This window comes from Sarcophilus harrisii, chromosome 3, assembly GCF_902635505.1.
Source record: "Sarcophilus harrisii chromosome 3, mSarHar1.11, whole genome shotgun sequence".
Classification (NCBI taxonomy): domain Eukaryota; kingdom Metazoa; phylum Chordata; class Mammalia; order Dasyuromorphia; family Dasyuridae; genus Sarcophilus; species Sarcophilus harrisii.
This window is the reverse complement of record NC_045428.1, coordinates 416,148,399-416,160,591: the sequence shown is the minus strand read 5'-3', so window position 1 is coordinate 416,160,591 and position 12,193 is coordinate 416,148,399. Positions and strand designations below refer to the sequence as shown.

Here is a 12,193-nt window from a genome sequence, read left to right as displayed (position 1 = left end):
AGTGAAACTAGGGTTGAAAGAGTAAGCCCTCTCTTCAACAATGAGATGATTCAAACCAGTTCTAATTGTTCAGTAATAAAAAGAATCAGCTACACCCAGAAAGAGAACACTGGGAAATGAATGTGGACCACAACAAAGTATTTCCACTCTTTCTGTTGTTTGCTTACATTTTTGTTTTCCTTCTCAGGTTTTTTTTTTTTTTTTCCTTTTCTTTCTAAATGCAATTTTCCTTATGCAACAAGATAACTGTATAAATGTGTGCATATATTGGATTTAACATATACTTTAACATATTTAACATGTGTTGGACTATCTGTCATCTACAGGAGGGGGTGGGGGGAAAGAGGGGAAAAGTTGGAACAGAAGGTTTTGCAAGGGTTAATGTTGAAAAATTACCCATGCATATCTTTTGTAAATAGTTATAATAATTTTTTTTTTTTTTAAAAGAAAGAGTAAGCCATGTAGACTACCTGGGCTACATTGTAATATATTCCAAAACATTGCCAGGATTTGAAGTCAAGCTCACTGGCCTATAGTTCGTAAACTCCCATTCTATTACTTTATTCTGAAAACTAGGATATTTGCTCTTCTCTAATCTAGTATCTCTTTTATTCTATATTATCTTTTCAAGATTATGATCACTGATAATGATTGAGCAGTCTCATCAGTCAGCTCTTTCAGAACTCCAATATACAGTTCATCTGAGCTTCACGACTAGAATTTTTATTTATTTATTTTTATGAAAGCTTTTTATTTACAAAATATATGCATGGGTAATTTTTCAACATTGACCCTTGCAAAGCCTTCTGTTCCAAATTATCCGCCCCTTCCCCCTACTCTCTCCCCAGATGGCAGATAGTCCAACACATGTTAAATATGTTAAAGTATATGTTAAATCCAATATATGTATACATATTTATACAGTTATCTTGCTGCACAAGAAAAATCAGATCAAGAAGGAAAAAAAACTGACAAAGAAAACAAAATGCAAGCAAACAACAACAGAAAAAGTGATAATGCTATGTTGTAGTCCACACATAGTTCCCACGGTCCTCTTTCTGGGTGTAGATGGCTCTCTTCATCACTGAACAATTGAAACTGGTTTGAATCATCTCATTGCTGAAGAGAGCCACGTCATGACTAGAATTCATTAAAGGCAGCTAATGCTATCTTAAAAGATTATTATTATTTATCTTGGCATTAGCTTCTTATTAACTATTTTGCTTCTAACTTTTCCAATCCAAAGATAAATATCTGTGGCACAGAAAAAATAAGCAAAAAAAAAAAAAAAAAAAAAGAAGCAGTTTTTCACCATTGATCATCATTCAACCAGCCTGCATTCACCAATCACCTACTATGTGCCAGGAACTATACTAAGCACTGGGAATAAAAATATAATTAATTATTTCTTCTGAGAGATGAATTGATGAAGCAAGATCACAAATACAGGAGAGAAGAATGAGGGATATTGACGGGATTAAAGGAGTGGAGAAAATGAAGGAATTCACATTGAATGGTGGCAAACAATATTGATTCTTGATTTAAGAGTTACAGTTTTTCAAAACTTAAATGGAATGGAAGTGAAGTGTTATAAAATCTTCAAATATATAACCAAATCAAAGAATAGCAATTTGGATATTTTGGATCTCATTCACAACCATTGAAATTCATGTTGGTGCATATTATCATATCTGAAATGCACCCATCATCTTTGTCCCTCAGGAACCTTAAGTGTTCTTCAAGACTTAGTTTAAGCACCACCTATTCTGACGTGACACCTTTCCTGAATCACAACAGCTGCTAAGGCCTTCTCTTTAACTTTTCTTTCAATAAGCTTTCATTTCTTTGTATATGCCTTCCTCTATATATCACTTAACTCTATTTGCCTCAATTTCTTCATCTGCAAAGTGAATTACAGAAGGAAATGGCAAATTCCTTCAGTATCTTTGCCAAGAAAACCTTAAATGATGTCATGAATAGTTGGACATAATTGAAACAACACAATCACCACCACACAACAATTTTATACATGTAAATGCTATCTTCCCAATAAGACCACAAACTTCCTGGCACCATATTTTCTCACTAAATAGTCTTTGTATTCCTGGAACAAAGTTCCATCATAAGTATAGGTATTTGTAAACTGATTAAATGCCTAACATACATGATATATGAATACTAGTGAATTGAACTAGTGTTGATCAACAGCTCAAAGTGAAAACTATAATGATGCTGCATTAATATATTTATTTTTAAAGAAGCTTAAGGAACCCTATTATAAAGTCTTACAAAATGAACATCTTTTATTTTATCAATTATAATGATAAAGTGGTTTTTCAGTATTACAGTTAGGAAGAAATTATTTTTCCTTATAAATTCATAAAAAGTTCACCTAAATTTGGCTGACTTTGCAAAAGTGAAAATAATCCTGAGATGTATAAAATGACATGTTAGAAATATTTTAACTTGTACTTTTTATGTTACCACCTGAAAAACAATTAAAATAATTCACTTAATTCTAAACTCTTTAAATTAAAAATTTAGCCATTCTTTGCATATCTGAAAAGTCCCTAACTTATTTCCTGGAAATAATTTATACATAAATAAAGAATATCTCACTGACCAGACTGTATATCTGTTTTAAAATGCATAAGTTTTGGGAAGAAAATGAAGTGTGAATTATTAATGGTATAGTTTGAGTTGGTATCCAGGATCTCATTTCAAAATGTGATTTGGGATTCTGATTAGGTTCACAATTCTTATGACAAAGAAATAAGGAATATGAATGTAGGTAGTATACTGTTTTTACAAAAGCCAATTAAGTTATACCTTTATAGTATTCTATATCCTTTATGTTATATACCAATTAAATGAAGATGTATGCTAAATTTCAATGCTGTAAGAATATAAATTTATCTTCATATAAAACTATTTATTTGCTTAGGATAGAATACGTAAAACTTTGTTCTATTTGGCATTCTGTTAAGTGTCACTGAAATTTTATATCCTTGAAACTTATACCTCATCCTATCTTCCTCAATTTTCAAAGACTACTACATTAGTTATTTTGTCACATGCATCAATTTTCATTTTTTTCTTCATAATTTCCCTCTAATAAAGTTAAACCACACCTTTCCTGTTCCTTTTTTTCCTGATTATTTCTCCATAAATTTATTTAAAAGTTATACGAAAGGTTCAAATAACCTCTCAAAATACAACTACTTCTCACCAAACCTCTTATTCAAAACTTTCTTTTTCCATCGAGTCTTCCAAAGCCAACTCAACAAATTCCATAATGCACAGTAAGCAATGCAAAAAATGTTTCAGCAAGACTCCACTCCAGGACCAGTTGGCATTCTAGACCAACCATCACTGCAGCTAAATTTGGGCAAGTTAAAATACTGCCCAATCATATATGCCATATTTAAACAAGCAGGTATTCTACTTGGTTTATGTTTTGTTATTTATCACAATGTTTTATAATTACAAATATGAGGAATTGAATAATTTAATTAAAAATTGAAAATTATATAAATTATTGTCAAGGCAATTCATAAAACTTATTATTATAAAACTAGCCTAAATGTGAAGCATTATTTTGATTTGATTTAAGAATCTGGGGGGAAAGATTATCCTTTCAATTAATAAAATCTTAGTATACCTGAAGGAAGGGTTTAGAGATTAAAGTGTTAAAATGTTATCACCTGTTCAAATAAATTAAAGGTCATAAACTGTATGTAAAAAAAAAAAATCATTTGATTATATAATATGGATTCATTCTCAGATAAACACATTTCAACACATTTACTTTTTGTGACTTAAAATATTATGCTATTTTATGAGTAATATCTGAAAATTTTAAACACATCAATATGTCAATGAAATAGTATAATCTATACATTAATGTACCCAAAGTCGTTAACTAATTCATCACTGAGGTATTTAATAGAGTTAGGGAGTAGCCCTGTAATTTCATTGGCATGATGAAATCTTAAGAGAACACTATCAATGTTCTCCTTTGGTACCTCCTTTACAAACTATAGGCCTATATAGTTGCCAGTTGAGAGATTGTGACTTGCTCTGACTTACATGCAGTATATGTCAAGGACAGGATTTGAAATCAGGTCTTCTTGAATTTGAGAACAATTCTTTACCTATTCCACCAGAAATATCAACATCAAACCATGCATTCTATGCAAAATTGCAGGGACCCCTTTCTATTTGAGTTTAATAGCACTGTACTATACAGAATACTGCATCTCTTAACATTAAACTAATATATTTAAGAGGAGATTGGAATTTTTTACTCATTCATTTCTAAAATGAAATAACCAAAATGATTTTGGCATTCTCCCTACAACTGCTATTAGATGCTCTTTCTTATCTAGATAGTATTATCAAGTTAGGATAATTCTTAAAATACAAATTCCACCATATCCTTCTAGTAGTTGAACAATTTCTAAAAAACTTGAAAAGCACCCCAAACCCCCAGTCCCTCACACACAGTTCTTGTGTTTCAGGTTATACTGTACCAAGTGACCACAGGGGATATATCAAGAGGAACTGAAGGTCATGATTCTGAAGCACTGTATTACAAAATAGTTTTTAAAATAATCTTGCATCCCCTAAAAATTTATTAAAATATTTTTAAATTCTCCTCTACGAGACCAAGGGGTTTTACTGGATGATCTGGGAGGTCCCTTTCAACTCTAGGTCTCTGATCCTTTGATCACCACACTTTTAAAATGTTTTTTTTTTTTTTTCCAACACCACTATTCACTTTATTTTGTATGGGATGCATTTTATGATAACATTTTTGGTTTCTTAATCACATTTATCATCCTAACTACTCTGAACATTGGAAAGGTTCTGACTTTAAATACTATCACTTTATTTTCTTTCAAATTTCAAACACTTTCAAATTTCCTCTTATGACCCAAATAATATCTTTTTCATTCCAAATTGGGCCAAATCAATGAATATGCCGAGGCACTTACATAAAATCTCTTATAAACTCTAAATATAATCTTCTGCACAACTATTAAATTTGTAGGTGATACTTTATTAAAAAATCATTAGCTGGTCTTCATATGCTTTTTTTTTTTTTTTGTAGATTTATGCTCAGAAACTACTAGGTTTTTGTTAAGCAAGAGAATCAACTGTTTAATCTTCTGCACTATCCAAGCACTACTAATATGGTTTCATCTGTAAGTTCACACACTAAAATATGTTTAAACAGAAACCAGCATTTAATGATGAACTAAAAATCTAATGGAAAAAATTAAGATGTTTTACTTGTAGAATATATTTCAACTTAAATGAATGTAAATTTATTTTATGACTATATTATACTTTCCAACTTTCATTAATTTTCCAACCTTCTAAAATTTTCCCCAAGTAACATTTTAGTCCAGCATTGTCTTGGATATGAAATGTCCACTAGTACTCATTTTTTTTTTTAAAAGACAAGGAAACTTAGGCAGGGACCTGACATATCCTGGTTTTATCTTAAAATGCCTATTGCGCTACACCAATTTGTCAAAGATGTAGATGCATGTTATCTATTATGTCTTCTATTTAAAAGTAAACTTTTTATTTAAATGGAAATATTTTTTCATTTTATTAATTAGATCTTGCCATGGGAAAATAAGAAAAATTAAAGTTTCAAAATAAGTACTAGCTATATATATAGTAAAACCCCAAATTTCCAAATATATTCCAAACTTTAATATTCTTAAAGTTAATTCAGGTTAAAAAGTAGAAGCTTAGAGAGGAATTTTTTAAAGTAACATTACAAGCTAAAGGAAATTTCTTTAGACAAACTTTTTTTCTATATTAACTCACATCTGTAAAAAAATTTCATATCTCTGCATTACTTCATCAGGACAAAGTATTCTTACTGAAACTTTCAAGTTTTTCAGTTTCTCCAATATATATGAAACTAAAATGTATGACTCAAAGTAATCACTTTTTGCAGTGAACATGCTAAGTGAATAGTATGAGGAAACACATATGACTTCTTCAAAAGATATATACAGAGAAACAAATTTTTACTGAAACTACTAAAGGTAAGATATCACTTTGAAGATTATTTATATTGTTTCATATTTTGGATAATCAAGTCCAAACAGAAGGAATTTCTACAAATAAAGTTGATTTAATACAAATAAAAATATTTTTTACAAGGACAAATTTATATAGTTAAACTCATTCCCTTCAAATTCATATAATCCTATCCAGGTTACAAATATATTACCCTCTGAAAGAAATAGGCAATCCTGAACTTCTAATCAGGTTATGTTCTACATGTTCCAAGCCATTTTAGTACATAATTTTCATGAGTCCTGAAAATTAAAACATCAAAGAAAACTTGGGGGGAAAAGCAAAATTCAATTAAGAGGAAATTGATTTTGACATATGAAATAGAAAGGTTATGCCAGGAATTAAAATAAATAAAAGTATAATATAAAAAGCAGAATGGTATCTATTGAAAGAAAGTATTGTTAAATCACAAGTTGATTCCCAATTTTATGCAGAGGTTGTATTGTAAAAATTTGAAAATCAGGTTTTTTCCTATCATATCATGTTCCTATCCTAATATAATTAAATATGGTGGAACAAGGAAGTTTGGATAGAGATAGGGCAAATCTTCATTTTATTCTAAAACGCAAACTCTAAACTATGTTCTTCATGAAACTTTCCCTTTTTCCTAACTTTCCCATTTCCCCTAAATTCATTTTCTCTCTTCCACCTGACAATCCTATGACACTTTATCTCTGTCCCTTTTATGGAACATCACATTCCATTAAGAAGTAAATTTCTTTGAGGTCATGAACTAAGTTTATTTATTTTATAATCATTATAGTATCCATAATTTTACTTAACACATCACAGGTCCTGAATACAAATAGCTGACTTCTTTCCAGTGCATTGAAATTTACCTCCCAGAAGGCAATGAAATCACAAATGGCAACTAAGAGGACTCCAAAGAAAAGAGATGGGAAATTCTGAGCAAAGGCAAATTGTTCACTTTCTGAATTTGTGTAAAAAAATGTATCTCTCTAAATTTTATCAAGTCATTCTATAGGTACTCTGAATTTGAGGGGGAAAAAAGTCATTTGCTCAACAGGAGTTGGAATCCTCTGGTGTCAAGAGTTTGGAGCTCTTTCCCCTTCCCCCCCCATTCATATGGGCAGTTGTTTGTGACTGCTTATATATGTTTTCTACTTGCCATTAAGATTCGGTATCACATGTAAATCTTCAAATAAGATTATATTATCAAAGAGAAATTCAAAATTATTTCTTACTTAAATTGACTTTACATAAACCCCAACTGACAACTCTAAATCCTAATTCCAAAGGCAATGTTTTTATTGTTATCATTGGTATTTTAATAATTACTTTAAGAAAAATTTAAATGCAATATTTAAAAAATATTACTATAAATTGAATGTTGTTTACCTTGGACGCTATAATTCCAAAAGGTGACTTCAGCCTTGAACTCAATTTGCAAATGAACTAATGTCAACTGCATGGCAAACAGCTAAGTTCTTTCTGATGTCACAATCCCACCCCTAAAAAGATATTATTTATGACATTTTTGAAATAGTATTTTTTAAATCTATAAAGATTTTATCCAACATTTTATATGGACTTAAAACAGATTAATTTTATATCATCTAAACAGATAAACAATTGTGTTATATAAACAAAAACACTATAAGTCTTTTAGACAATATTTGAAGCTTCTAACAATTTTTTAAAAAGTTAAGTACAATCAATAAGTGAGTTTCTATAACCAGTTTCCACTCAATAACTGTCCTTCTTGTAAACATGAATATCCTTCAAAAAGCCATTTCTCTTTTCTAGTTGTAATCATGAGGTCAAAGAAATCAGGTTAATATGGAGAACATTACTTAAATTACAGGACAAAAAGTAATTCCCCCATACCCAATAATGAAATTACCACGATTGACTAAACATTCAAAGGCTACCCTAGTGATTTCAACGTATCCTAAATTGCCAACTTTGAACAAAGGAACCCAGGAGTACCTGAATTTCTCAAATATGTTAATTTTAATATAATTATTAAATATGATAAATCCTGAGCAATGCTTATGAGTCCATTGGAATGCTAAAGACTCATAAGTGGGGAAAAAAAAAACCAATTAGTTTGGTTTTAGGCCATACAACCTCGAAAGGAAATTCAGTTGTAATCTAGAAATCTGAACAAAAGTACCAAACTAGAATTAAAGCGTTAATGCCACATTCAAATAGCTTAAGAACATCCAAATCTAGGGAGAACCAGAGTAAATATGAGTACCAAACAGAAAACTGCAAGCAGTTGTTTTTAATTATTGTGTTACTCTTCAAAGAGCAGCTCAGTAAACATAGAGCTTTATTATTAGTTCTGACTGTTTTTTACTTCTGTTTTGTTCTTGTCCTTTAAAGGGCAACAAGTTCAAATCAAGGGTCTCTAAGCAAAAATTTAAAAAGGTATCCTTATTTTCTTTGTTGATTAACAATGCAAACAAACAAAATACCTCTTGAAAGACTCTGAGGTCTCTATTCATAGCTTTAACTGACAAAGTATCTACCAATGCAAGGATACCTTTGCAACAGATTGTTTCTATTTTTCAAGGGTTAAATGGAACAAAGGTCAGGACCAACTAGCTTGCCTAAATTAAATGTACTTTTGTTTTTGTGCCTTCTTTTAAAAAAAAGTATTTTCTTCCTCTTGAAATTTTTATTTTTATTATTCACTGTTACCAAGAGTATATAGAATTATGTCCTGCTAAACTTTTAGTAGTAAATTTTTCTCAAATTTTAATAAATATTTTCAGAGTTACCTGAAATTAATAGTAAGTGAAAACTTTTTGCCCACAGCTCACAAGAGAGCAAGCTAAGGAGTCAACTATAACCAAAGATAGTAATGCTACTACAGTAGAACATTAAGGAACTAAACTGTATCTATAAGAAAAGGAACTTTGGTGGGTTAACCTTTGAAAATTTGCCAGTAATGGAATTCAAACTCTTCAAATGGCAGTTGTAAACTTACAATTGATTATAATAAATAAAAAGAAGTGGTCAAACTAAAATCTGAAGTATATTAACAATTTTGGGTTGGTTTTTTTGTAAGACATAAAATTGATTTGTTGCCGTAAAACAAAAGGCTTTCTCCCTCTAGGATAGTTTGGTGTTTTGTTTATTGTAAACTTTTTTTTTTTTTTTTTTGCTTTTAATTCAATTAGCTACCTTCCATCTCACCTTCCAGAAAAACATGCCATTTTTGAGTTCATTAGGAAGGAAAGTTACACAAATGGGCATTTCAAGTTACAACTTTAAAGGAAGGCTATCAATCCAGCCATAAAAAAGAAAAAAAGAAAATCTCCCTGAAGTCTTCCAATGCCTACATAGTCAGATCAATAGCTCTGAAGAAAATCAAAGTTTGGTTCTAGACTTTTCTTTCTCGTATTGGTGAATGCCTTACCTTACTTGCTCATTTCCATTAAAACAGGAGTTGAAATGGGAAACAGCAGCCACAGGTGGAGAGTTAGAATGCTCATTAATTTCAGTTGCTGGCTGCTGCCTGCCAGTTTCCTATTCCACTCCTGTTTCTATGGCAACGGAGGTAGGATCGGGAAAATAGAAGCAAGTGCTTTAAGATAACAGCTGAAAGCTGAGAGTCAAGTGCTGAATAGCATATATAGTAATTTAATTTTTTTTTTTAACAAAAATCATCTAAGCCATAAAAAAATTGCAGTCTAAGCTATCTTAAAAGTAACCCATAGGCAGGACTCTTGATCTTTCATTGCTTTCCCCCTTCATTATTCTCACTGCAAAGATATGTTTTTCACAACTTTGTCCTGAATTGGAATTTATTTTTTCCAAGAATGACCAAAGTTACCAGACATAAATGAGTGAGGAAGAAATTTGGGTAAAGTAATTCCTACTCTGGCCAACTATGTAATGCTTGGATTGTCAATGAATGAGATTTTCATACCTTTCTTTTCATTTTGGGTCAGATAATTTAGCCTTCATGGTGGGTTCTAAGACATTCCTCCAGACAGTACACTGTATTATGACCCTTTAAATCTGAAAAAGTAGCTGTAAGGAATCAGATGATTTTTCTTAAATACTGACTTTCTGTCTATCATGAATCTAGAAAAAAAATCTTTCTTGAAAAACAACATCCATAATTGAGGCTATATGTAATTTTGAGTGACAATCTGAAGTATGAACCAATATCATGCCCATGTGGACATCAACTTTCATTGGTCTTTATCAAGTTCCTTATAATTCATAAGATTTGTTCCCTACTCATCCCAAAACAAACTATTAAAAATAGTATCACTATTTCAGAGAGCTTTAGAATGGATTACTTTAATTAGAATGGTGTAAGGTAAAAAGTAAAGAGGCTGGTAGTTAAGACTTCTAATAAATGGGAGAGCCAGACTAAGTATACATATAACTTTTCTGTGCCTCACTTTTCTTACCTATAAAATGTGTTGTCTAGTCTAAATGATCACTAAGATTCTTTCCAACTCCATATCCTACAATCTTATGATTATCATTGTCCTGCTCAAAAACTTCAATGACTCCTCACTGTCAACAGAATAAAGTACAGATAAAGTACCTATCAAGGCCTTCTATAACATGACACCAGCCTCTTTCCAACCTCACCTTTTACCACAACCTAAATGAAATCATGATCTTCTATATATAAATAGGTATCTTTGCATTTTTGCTCATGCTTTCCTGCCCATCTGAAATGTCCTCATTTCTTCTGAAAGAGATTGAAAGGACAAAATTAATGTGAATACAAAGATAATGCTAAGGTGAAGATGACATAATAGTTGGTGCCAGCTGGCTTCAATTTTTTTTTTCCAAAAGAGTAGGAAATAAGAAAAAAGGGAATTAGGAGGAGGGCCTAGGGAAGAAAGAAGATCTAAAATACTACCATGGGAAATCATCCTGGGTGTACATAAGAGATGAATAAAAACATTACTGGAAAGCAAAATAAATCCTTATTGATTTCAATTATAACTTTATTTCTCTCTGTACCTGGCAATAGTAATCACTAATATTTATAAAGCACCTTAAAGTTTTTAAACTGCTTTATATCTCTTTATCATTCAATCCTCACAAGAACCCTGTGAAGTAGGTACTAATTTTATCCCATTTTATTGATAAGAAGATAGAGATTCAGTGACTTGTTGAGGGTTACACAGCTAGTAAGTCTATGAGGAAGAATTTTATTTCAGGTTTGCCTTACTGCAAGTCCAGAGCTCTATATGCTAGACTATATGATAATGGCTAATATTTATAAAGTGCTTTACATACATCATCTTAATTGATCTTCACAACAAGCCTGCAACGCAGATGCTATTATTATACCCATTTTATTCTTGGTATTTCTGTCTTTGAAATGATTTCCTCTCCACTTATTCAAATTCTGCTACTTATAGTAGTAGCCTGTATCCCACCTCTTTCATAAAGCTATCCCTGACTATTACAACTCACAATGACCTTAATTTTTTCTTAAGATTAAGAGGATCTCCTATTAGTATATTTGGATTTTGTAAAGCATTAGTGTATCAGTCATTTGACTCATTGCTAAATCTCTTACCTGTTATTTGTAATAGCATTCAATGTGTTACATAGTTAAACTTTGTCCCTCCAGTAGATTGTAAGCTCCTTGAGTGTAGAAGGCATATATTACATATATCTTCATATGAATGCATTAAAAAGCATTTATTGAGTACTGACTATGTATACAAAGCACTATTCTAAGATTGAGGAGAGATAGGCAAGACAGTCATTAATCTCAAGGAACTCACATTCTAATAGCATTCAGCACATTACTTTGCAAAACAGTAGGCACTGAAATATTTGCTAAATCTCTATTGAGTCAATAAAATAAAATCATTTAATAGTATTGAAAAAATGAAAGTAATGCTGACCTTTTAAGTACTCTGTATAAATTGGAAGTAAATATATATTATGTGCAATATACATATATATACACAGGTGTTATATGTAATATACGCACATACACATATAATATATGTAAGGATGTGGTTTAAAACAAAGCAGGTCAAGTCAAGAAGCTAAGTATTGAAGTTACAAAGGAAAGGTAAAAAACAATTTCAAGAAGGCTCATCTCATTTTAACTAGGATACTTTGGGCATGA

General features: G+C 30.9%; 1 protein-coding gene across 28 annotated transcripts in view; it reads right to left on the bottom strand.

Annotated features, from left to right (window-relative positions):
• BAZ2B (bromodomain adjacent to zinc finger domain 2B) overlaps positions 1 to 12,193 on the bottom strand; it is a 325,060-nt gene that overhangs the window by 288,044 nt on the left and 24,823 nt on the right. The window contains exons 1-2 of one of the 28 annotated variants that reach the window (XM_031960593.1): positions 9,491 to 11,024; positions 7,462 to 7,574 (exon numbers count right to left, since the gene is read on the bottom strand). The exons of the other annotated variants lie outside the window; for them this stretch is intronic. The gene's annotated coding sequence lies outside the window, so the exon portion shown is untranslated. Of the gene's footprint in view, positions 1 to 7,461; positions 7,575 to 9,490; positions 11,025 to 12,193 lie in introns of those variants that run through there. 28 annotated transcript variants of the gene reach the window in all.